Genomic DNA, 11,088 nt, shown 5'->3' on the forward strand with positions numbered 1-11,088 from the left:
TAGAAAAAGTCAAGGTGATCCGAGATCGATTATTGACAGGCCAAAGTCGCCAAAATTTTTATGCGGACAACCGCCGGCGAGACTTAGAATTTCAAGTTGATGATTGGGTATTCTTAAAGGTGTCACCAATGAAAAGAGTGATGAGATTTGGTAAGAAATGAAAGTCAAGTCCTTGATACATTGGACCCTATAAGATTACCCGCAAGGTGGGTCAAGTAGCTTATGAATTGGGCTTGCCTCCAGAACATGAATTAGTCCATCCAGTTTTTCATGCCTCCATTCTCCGCAAGTGTGTTAGAGATCCTACGAGGATTGTTCCAGTAGATGATGTTCAAGTGACAGAAAATATAGTCTATGAAGAAGTACCCATTGCCATATCAGACAGGTAGGTATGGAGACTGCGAAATAAGGAAGTGGCCTCAGTTAAAGTCATATGGAGAAATAACAACCGAGAAGAAATGACTTGGGAAGTAGAAGAGAGTATGAAATCCAAATACCCGCGCTTATTTCAGCCCCCAGAAGAGATCCACGATGAAACATCGATATTATGAGGTATGTATGTTTTCTTTTTATGCATATGGGCCGTGTGTGGCCAACTTATATTGCTATTGTGTTGTGGCCCTGTGAGGCAATGTTATTATGGGCTGTTGTGACAAGATAGTAGTTCCATATTACAGGGAAAACTCTGGCAAAATTTTCGTAGAATTCCCGAGTGCTTAACATTCGAGGACGAATGTTCCAAAAGGGAGGAAGAATGTTACACCCCGGAAAATTTTCTGTTAATGCACAGTGAATAAACTAACGAAGGGCACAAATTATACGGTATTGCAATAAGTGAGAAATGAAATTTGATGACCCTAATTCAGATTCGCGAAGACGTTCGGATTAAGAGGAGAAGGTTTGCCAAGAGAGAGCAAGGCGTACGATGTGTATCGGAAAGTATTTACGAGTAACAAGTAAATGATGACTTAATGGTGTCTTGGAGAAGAGTTATAACGTCCCTTAGATTGTTAATGAAGTGTTAAACAAGTGCGAAGAAGGTTCTATAAGGATTTGAGATCAAATGAAGTGACGAGAACAAAATCGGAGAAGAGATAGATTATACGACCAATTATACGGACCGTATAATATTATACGGTCCGTATAATGGTCTGCAGAATCGTCACAGTGAAGGTCCCTCACTGATGGGATTATATGGTCACTTATACGGACCGTATAATGTACCGTATAATGGTCAAAGAAGCGAGATGTTGATGGGGTGATTTTAGGGTCACTTATACGGACCATAGAAGTTTATATGGACCGTATAAGTGTCCGTATATTTTCCCGACGGGTCAGATTTTAAGTTTTAAATAAGAGGACCCAAGTTCATTATTCTCATTTCCCATCTTCTCATTTCTTCTCCACGACTCAAGAACTCTCTAGAACCTTCCACACTCTTCATCTACAAAAACCCAAGAGAAATTCATGATCATATTCATCAAACCAAGAGAATCAAGTGTAAGAAACTCATTGAAGTTCATCTAAGCCAAGAAATTCCAATGGAAGTGAACTAGGGTTTTGGTGCAAGAGACGTATTTCCACTCAAGGCTTATTCCTACATTATCTAAGGTAAGTTTTATGATATTTTCATGTTATTTAAGGTAATGAGGGGTTGAAATACTTAGATTATGGAAGGAGATATAAAATGGGTCACAAAGATAAGAATAATGAGATTTTGAATAGTAGTTGGAATGAGTCATGAATATTGATATGTTGTGAATGTAAGTGTGCTATAAGTGAAGTTTAGAATATGGGATAAGTATTATATGTGAGAAAATGCAATAGTGAACTATGATCATGATTATGGAGGAATTGAAGTGAAATGTGGATAATGTAGATGAATTATGATTGTTGCTTATAATATTGCGAATGTTGTTATGGATGTTTGAGAGTTGATATGGAATATGGGGAAGGTTGTATAAACAAAGGAAATGCTGCCCAATTTTCCCTAGCTTTAGTAAGCACGTTCTTACAATCGTTTAGCTATTGTTAATAGGAACTCCCTTGAAGGTAAAGACATGAGCATTGAAGGAGAACGATCAAGCGGTAGAATAGCTAAAGGAAAAGGTATGTAAGGCTAGTCCCATCTTTCTAAGGCATGAATCTTATGACATGATCTTCCCACCTTCTTCATGAATTTCCTACATTCCGGAAAACTAAGAGTCTATGTTCATGAATAGCCATATGAGTTAAAAATAAGAGATATTATGAACATGACGATGATGAGCTTAAGTCCAAAGATTCTAGAGTTCACGAGTATGATGTTTCTACAAAGCTAATGATGTTAACTACGATCCATTGATGTTGTTCATTGTATACACTCACCTTATATGCTAATTCCTTTAAGGTGAGGCAGAATGCTTATGAATGCTCCATAATAGAATCGGGGGTTCACGACCTTATGTCACCCCGATAAAGTATAACTGTCTTTGAGTTCTATGCATGCATTATGACAAGTACATGATGAGGAGATTACATCGCGCCTATATGGCCGGGCAGACACCGATAAGGCGGGCAGTGTATACACCATGTCTAGGTGGCATGGGCAGACACCACTAGTGGGCTGTTATATCCCGTGTTTTCGCACATTTGGAAAATTAGAAATAATCTTGACTTGTATAAACTAAGGTTATAATTGGTTACATCTAACACATGAGTTGTTTATGAAAGAATATTAATGTGGAAGGGTCGAGGAAGGCTAAGGGCAAAAACGTGGAATTTTGGAAATTAGTTTCGGGAATTACAAATATAAAATTTGTAGCCAATTGGGCTTGTAAAATAAGAAACAAATGAGGCCCAAATCAAGGCGGGGGGGGGGGGGGGGGGGTGGCCGACCAACATGGCCTTGGCCCAAACCCATTTAAGTAGTCATGTGCTTGGTCATGTGACAAACAAGACAAAAGGGGATAAGTCTTTATTTCTTCAAGAAAATTCAAGAAAAATCAAACAAGCAAAAGAGAGAGCAAAGAGTAGAGGGTTCGGCCATGTCCATGATTTTTCACCCCTCAAAAATCTTGTTCTAAAAATTGTTGTCTTGTGATTTTCCTACTAAACTAAGTGCCCTCTTCAACTTGGTGTAGTTGTCTTGGAGGAAGAAGCACTTGGTTCCTCAATTTGATCACCTATTCAAGTGAAGAAGACTAGGGAAAAAGGTAAGAAATTATCCCTTGTTCTTGTGTTATGAAGTCATGTTTATGTTGTAGTATGTAGAAATGAATTGATTGTATGAAAATATGGAAGTTTGCAAAGTGGGTAGGAGATATAGTATATGGCCGTGTGTGTATATATGTTGTATAATTATGGTGAGTTTAAATTATGTCATATTCTAGTTGTGATTGTGGTAAAATGCATATTGGGAATGAAAGTTGAATGAAATTGATAGAAGTTGTTAGTGGGGTGTTTGGCCTTGTGGTTTGGAGTGTGTGGAATGGAAATGGATTAAGTTTGTTTAATGTGTTATTATGATACTTGCAATGTATATGGAGATAAAATGATATAAGTTTGTATCGAAATGGAATATTAAAGCTTATGTCGTTTTAGTACGATTTTGCGACATTATGAAAATGAAGTTATTAGGTTACTAATTATGACAAGTATTGATGAACTTGGAAGAAGGAAACATGTTATGAATACGTATGCCAAAGATTAGGAGTTTTGGATAAATTACGACTTTGGCGGAAAGTTTGTATATTAGGTATATCGTGTGTATAATTTGAGGAAAACGATATGAAATGCTTCTAAACTATGTTGTGGTGATCTAGATTGATAATGAATGTGAAATCGTTTAGATTAGTTTGAAAGTTAAGGTAAAAGTAAAGGTTATGGCATTATGTCGGCAAGTAGAACTAGTTGTGCCATATTGTGTTTCTAGTATTTGTTGTTCATGTTGATGTTGTTGTTTGGGTTGTTGTTGATGATTTTAAGCCGAGTTGAATTCTCGGGGGTGCTATATGTATAGGGGAAGTGCTGCCGAAATTTCGGTAGACAAATATGAGTTGAATTGAATTCGTAGCATCTATAGCTTACAATTGGTAAATGTGACCATTTGCAGATTTTCGACGAAACGGAGAGTGAGCTTGGATAGGCTTAAAAAGCTCAAAGGGTATGTAAAGCTACCCCGATCCTTCTTTTGGCATGCCTAAGTGTATTAGGATCGAATTCGGGCCTCGAAAGACTTTCTGCCCCTCGGAATCCGCAAGTGAAAATATCACTTTTTCTTTCAGTAAGATTGAACTCTTTTGGTATGTTTTCTTGGAAATTATGCAAACTTTCTCTAAACTCCTTGGAAAGCTACAGAATGTCCGTAGAACCTTTATAGGTGACCCCATAAGCTTAAAGGGCGTAATTTGGACCCACCGCCTTGCTTGTCCCGAGGTGGGCCCACTATTCCCGGTTTTGCCCTTAATGTACTTAAGTCTTCTTTTCGAATAGTTCTTAAAAGAAACGTTTTGACTACTATTCTAGTTACCTAACAAACAATGTTTAAATACTCCATTGAGTCCAATAAATTGTGTTGACACTCGGAACGATTTCAGAAAGGTTATACTTCTGTAATCCATTATGATATCCGAAACTCGTTTATTATGTTCCCGTTCGACTTCATTGGATCGGTTTGTCTTTGATATGCCTCATCGAGTCTATTAAAACATTTATGATATTTTAATTGCATTAGTCTCTCACTACTCTATTCGTGGATGCCCCAATGTTTCCCACACTAAGCCCGGGCCAGGATATGTTGTCAAGCGTGATCCTTTGCATTGTTCGCCGTGCCTCGATGTGAGGGGGCAGGTATACGCGTACATGGGTTTGTGGAGTATGTTGTGCCATGTACGCTTGTTCTGATATGATTTACTATGGCCATCTGATATGACATATTATGTTATGGGGTTATGCCCCTATTCTGATTCTTCTGTGTTGTGGCACCAGCGTCGGGAGGGTGGCCACGTTCTGTCTGTCGAGTCCCTTGGCAGGGGCCGGATTTGATATGACATATGTCTCTGTACACACTCCGCATGTTTTGAAAATATGTCTGATACTTTGTATTTTCTGTTTACTTTCTGTACGTTCTATACCAGTTATGATTTTGTTTTTGCAATTCAGGCTTTACATATTTCGTACTGACCCCCTTTCCTCGGGGGCTGCGTTTTCATGCCGCGCAGGTACTGACGACAGGTTTGCCGATCCGTCTGTCTAGGATATATTTTCCGCCATTTGGAGCGCTCTTTTATTCAGAGCCATCTTTTGGTACAGTCTGTCACTTCTATATGTGAATATTCTCGTTCATGGGTACGACGGGGCCCTGTCCCGCCATATGATTCTGTTGGTCCATTTAGAGGTCTGTAGACATGTTTGCGGGTTGGGATCTTTCTGTACAGCTGTGTGTATGTGTTGTGTTTGGGCGATCCCATTCGCCGCGGTGGCCGGTCCGCATATATTTAAATGTTACTCTGTTGGCCCTGTGTGGCCTTTGTTGGTATTTTCTGCGTGCAGGGTATATGGGATAGTCCGTAAAACAAAGGAAACTCTGCCGAAATTTTTCTGGAAATTATCTAAATTGGAAATAAAGCCTTGTCGGCTTCTGCTATATACTAGAATGTGTTTGAGTGCCCAGATCGGGCACTAGTCACGGCCTACGGGGTTGGGTCGTGACAAAAGTGGTATCAGAGCGGTTCGTCCTCGGAATGTCTACAGACCGTGTCTAGTAGAGCCTTGTTTATCGGTGTGTTGTGCACCACACCTATAAACAGGAGGCTACAGGGCATTTAGGATACTACCTTTCTTTCTGTCTTAGATCGTGCGATAGAGCTGTGTTATCAGGATGATTCCTCCCTAACGAATTGTTACATTTGCAGTTATGCCTCCCAAAAAGGCAACAGCAGCCCAAAAGGCCAAGGCAGCAGTTGTGGGAGAGACTAGTCGGGCCCAGAGGGTTACCAGGGCCCATGCACATATTGCTCCTGATATTTTGCCCCCGGCAGAGGGCTCTTCCACACCGCCACACGTAGAGGAGATTGGAGCAGCAGCAGCTGCAGGTCGAGGAGCGGCTCCACCGCCAGCTCCCGAGATTCCAGTACCTGAGCCCCCAGCTCCACGGCCAGGCACTGAGGATCAGTCCATGAGAGAGGCATTCCAGCTATTGACCAGACTTGTGGCAGGACAAGTTCAGGGGCACGGACTGGGAGGTGATCGGGCTTACAGGCGTGACAGTTCGAGAGCCCGTGAGTTCTTGACTTGTGGTCCTCCAGAGTTCTTCGGGACTAAGCCCGAGGAGGATACTGAGGAGTTTATCAGGAAGATGCGGCGCACTTTACAGCTGATTAATGCTTCCGAGACAGAGTCAGTTGCGTTGGCCTCGTACCGGTTGTATGATGTGGCGGCTAATTGGTACGAGTCGTGGGAGTTATCTAGGGGTGACGGCGCTCCCCCAGCAGTTTGGGATGATTTTTCTCAGGCTTTGCTTAGCCATTTTCTGCCCCCGGAGCTACGGCGGGCCAAGGCTAACAGATTCTTATTATTGAGACAGAGGGGTCGCAGTGTTCGAGAGTACAGTATGGAGTTCGACTCGTTGGCCCGATACGCACCTGCTGTGGTAGCTACTATGGCTGACAGGATGCATAGGTACATTATTGGGCTGGACCGTTATTTTGTCGACAGCTGTTTGGTAGTGGCTGCTCAGCTCGGCATGGATATTGCCCGGATTCAAGCCCACGCCTAGGGCATGGAGGACCGGCATATGGAGCGTCAGCCTGATAGGAGCCAGGATCGGAGACAGCCCAAGAGGGCCAGATCATCTGGGTATTCTGGAGATTTTCGAGGCAGACAGCCGCAGCAGCCTAGCAGACATCTATCCCAGCCGGCACAGAGCGCACCTCCACAGCCTACAGGTCGCAGATTTGATAGCCCAGGGTATTCAGGAGCAGGTCAGAGCTCCAGGGCTTTAGGTTCGCGGACAGACAGGGGTTCTGGTCAGACGAGGCCACCTAGGCCTCAGTGTTCTTATTGTGGCAGATACCATCCTGGGGAGTGCTACAGAGCCACCGGTGCATGTTTTTCTTGTGGCCGTCAGGGCCATTCCGTGAGAGATTGCCCGTATAAAGGTAGTTCGGGTGGTGCAGCGCAGCCTACCGGGTCAGCCGCTGGGTCTTCATCTTCATCAGTGGCTATGCGCCCTATGGGGCCAGGTACTTCAGCACCAGCGGGTCGCGGCAGAGGTCGTGATGGAGCTTCTGGTACTAGCGGTCCTTCGAACCGCATTTATGCTTTGTCCAGCCGCCAGGATCAGGAGGCATCGCCTAATGTCGTTACAGGTACATTATTGGTTTTCTCTCGGTCCGTGTATGCATTGATTGATCCAGGTTCGACTTTGTCATATATTTCGCCTCTGGTTGCTACTAAAATTGGTATAACGTCTGAACCTATAGAGTCGTTTGAGGTAGCCACACCGATTGGGGACTTTATTGTAGCAAAACAGGTATATAAAAACTGTTCTGTAATTGTATGTGGCCGTGACACTAAGGCAGATCTGGTGGAGTTAGATATGATCGAGTTTGATGTTATTATGGGAATGGACTGGCTAGCCTCCTGTTATGCTAATGTTGACTGCCAAAATAAGGTAGTTCATTTCCAGTTTCCCGGGGAGCCAGTTATAGAATGGGCCGGTAATACAGCATCGCCGAAAGGTAAGTTTATTTCATACCTTAAGGCGAAGAAAATGATCAGAAAGGGTTATTTTTATCATCTGGTTCGGGTACAAGACTTGACAGCAGAAGCGCCGACTCTTCAGTCAGTTCCCGTGGTTAATGAATTTCCGGATGTATTCCCAGATGAGCTTCCAGGCCTTCCTCCGGAGCGGGAAATAGATTTTACTATTGATTTGCTTCCAGATACTCAGCCGATATCTATTCCCCCGTACAGAATGGCACCAGCAGAATTGAAAGAACTGAAAGAGCACTTGAAGGATCTGTTAGAAAAAGGCTTTATTAGGCCCAGTACTTCGCCTTGGGGAGCCCCGGTATTATTTGTGCGTAAGAAAGACGGGTCGCTGCGTATGTGTATTGATTATCGGCAGCTGAATAAGGTAACTATAAAGAATAAATACCCCTCCCCAGAATTGATGACTTGTTTGATCAGTTGCAGGGCGCCAAATATTTTTCGAAGATAGATATTCGGTCAGGTTATCATCAGGTACGGGTACGAGAGGGTGATATTCCTAAGACAGCATTCCGGACCAGATATGGGCATTATGAATTCAGAGTTATGTCTTTTGGGCTGACTAATGCTCCTGCGGTATTCATGGATTTAATGAACCGGGTATTCAGGCCATTCTTAGACATGTTCGTAATTGTATTTATCGATGATATCCTGGTTTATTCTCGGTCCGAGGCAGAGCACGCAGATCATCTGAGAGCGGTACTTGGGGTACTTCGGCATCGGAAATTATATGCAAAACTTTCTAAATGTGAATTCTGGCTGGCTTCAGTGGCATTCCTGGGGCATATTATTGCAGCTGATGGTGTCCGGGTGGATACACAGAAGATTGAGGCCGTGAAAAATTGGCCCAGACCCACGACGCCCACAGAGGTACGTAGTTTCCTGGGGTTAGCAGGCTATTACAGGAGATTTGTGGAAAGGTTTGCTTCGATTTCAGCGCCTTTGACAAGGCTAACTCAGAAGGGAGCCAAGTTCCAGTGGACTGATGCTTGTGAACGAAACTTCCAATTGCTGAAAGAGAAGCTGACTACAGCCCCAATTCTGACTCTCCCAGAGGGACCTGATGGATATGTTATTTATTGTGACGCTTCTGGCGTGGGATTGGGCTGTGTATTGATGCAGCACGGCAGAGTTATAGCTTATGCTTCTCGGCAATTGAAAAAGCATGAAAATAATTATCCTACTCACGATCTGGAGCTTGCAGCGGTGATCCATGCCCTGAAGATATGGAGACATTATTTATATGGCGTTCATGTTGATATCTGTACAGATCATAAGAGTCTCCAGTATATTTTCAGGCAGAAAGAGCTTAATTTGTGGCAGCGGAGGTGGCTGGAGCTCCTGAAAGACTATGATGTGGATATTTTGTATCATCCAGGCAATGCTAATGTTGTTGCAGATGCGCTTAGCCGGAAATCTATGGGCAGCTTGGTAGATTTATAGCTAGACAGGAGAGAGATAGTACGTGACATTCATCAGTTGGCTAAACTTGGGGTTCGTCTGGCCGATTCTGGAGGTACACGGATTTCTGTCCGAGGGGTTTCTGAATCATCTATTAAGGAAGATATCAAGCGGCATCAATATGAAGATCCTGTTTTGGCTCGATACAGAGACACAGCCTATGATAAGGAGAAGACTCCGTTCGAGTTCACTCCGGACGGGACTTTATTATTCAGGGGCAGGTTGTGTGTACCTGATATTGCAGGCCTTCGGCAGCAGGTTATGAGTGAGGCACATTATGCTCGCTATTCGGTCCATCCTGGGTCTACGAAGATGTACCATGATCTTAGATGCCTATACTGGTGGGATGGCATGAAACGGGATATCGCAGAGTTCGTCGCCCAGTGTCCCAATTGTCAACAGGTCAAAATTGAACATCAGAAACCGGGTGGACTGTTGCAAGAAATGGAAATTCCGACGTGGAAGTGGGAGATCATTAATATGAACTTCATTACAGGTTTGCCTCGCACTCCACGGAAGTATGATTCCATCTGGGTTATTGTTGCTAGGCTGACAAAATCAGCCCATTTTCTCCCCGTCAGAACTACTTATTCCGCCGAGGATTATGCCAGGCTTTATGTTAAAGAAATAGTGAAGCTTCATGGAGTTCCTATATCTATTATCACTGACAGAGGTGCTCAGTTCACAGCGAACTTCTGGAGATCTTTTCAGGAAGGATTAGGGACTCAGCTGAGCCTGAGCACAGCTTTCCATCCTCAGAGTGACGGACAGGCCGAGCGCACTATCCAGACGCTTGAAGATATGTTGCGGGCCTGCGTTATTGATTTCAGAGGTAGGTGGGAGGATCACTTGCTATTGACTGAATTTTCTTATAATAACAGCTACCATTCCAGCATCCAGATGGCTCCGTACGAGGCTTTATATGGTAGGAAATGCAGGTCACCTATCGGCTGGTTTGATATTGGCGAGACAGAGTTAATTGGCCCAGATATGATCCAGCAGGCCATTGATAAGGTGAAGCTTATCCGCGAGCGACTATTGGCAGCCCAGAGTCGACAGAAATCATACGCTGATAAACGGCAACGACCGTTGGAATTCCAGGTAGGCGATTGGGTATTCCTGAAGGTATCGCCTATGAAAGGCGTGATGCGGTTCGGCAGGAAGGGTAAGCGCAGTCCGCGTTATATTAGGCCTTATCAGATTATTAGAAAAATTAGAAATGTCGCCTATGAGTTAGATCTGCCATCAGATTTGGAAGCGGTACATCCGGTATTCCATGTGTCTATGCTCCGCAAGTGCATTGGTGATCTTTCCAGAATATTCCCTGCGGATGACATTCAGGTGACAGAGCAGTTATCTTACGAGAAGCAGCCCGTAGCCATTCTAGACCGCCAGGTAAGAAAGCTCCGGAACAAAGATGTAGCCTCTGTTAAGGTGCTGTGGCGGAACAATAATAGGGAGGAAATGACCTGGGAGGCCGAAGAGGAGATGAAGAAGAAATATCCTCATTTGTTCCCAGTGCCCTCAGGTAATTTCGAATCTTTGCTTAATTCCATTTCAATAATGAATGTGTACCACATGTGCTGTCTATATACATGAACTCCCCCACTGTATTTTCAAACCCTATAAGATTAATTTAACATTCGAGGACGAATGTTCTAAAGGGGGGGGAGGATGTTATATCCCGTGTTTTCGCACATTTGGAAAATTAGAAATAATCTTGACTTGTATAAACTAAGGTTATAATTGGTTACATCTAACACATGAGTTGTTTATGAAAGAATATTAATATATAAGGGTCGAGGAAGGCTAAGGGCAAAAACGTGGAATTTTGGAAATTAGTTTCGAGAATTTCAAAAATAAAATTTGTAGCCA

Source organism: Lycium barbarum, chromosome 11, assembly GCF_019175385.1.
Source record: "Lycium barbarum isolate Lr01 chromosome 11, ASM1917538v2, whole genome shotgun sequence".
NCBI lineage: Eukaryota > Viridiplantae > Streptophyta > Magnoliopsida > Solanales > Solanaceae > Lycium > Lycium barbarum.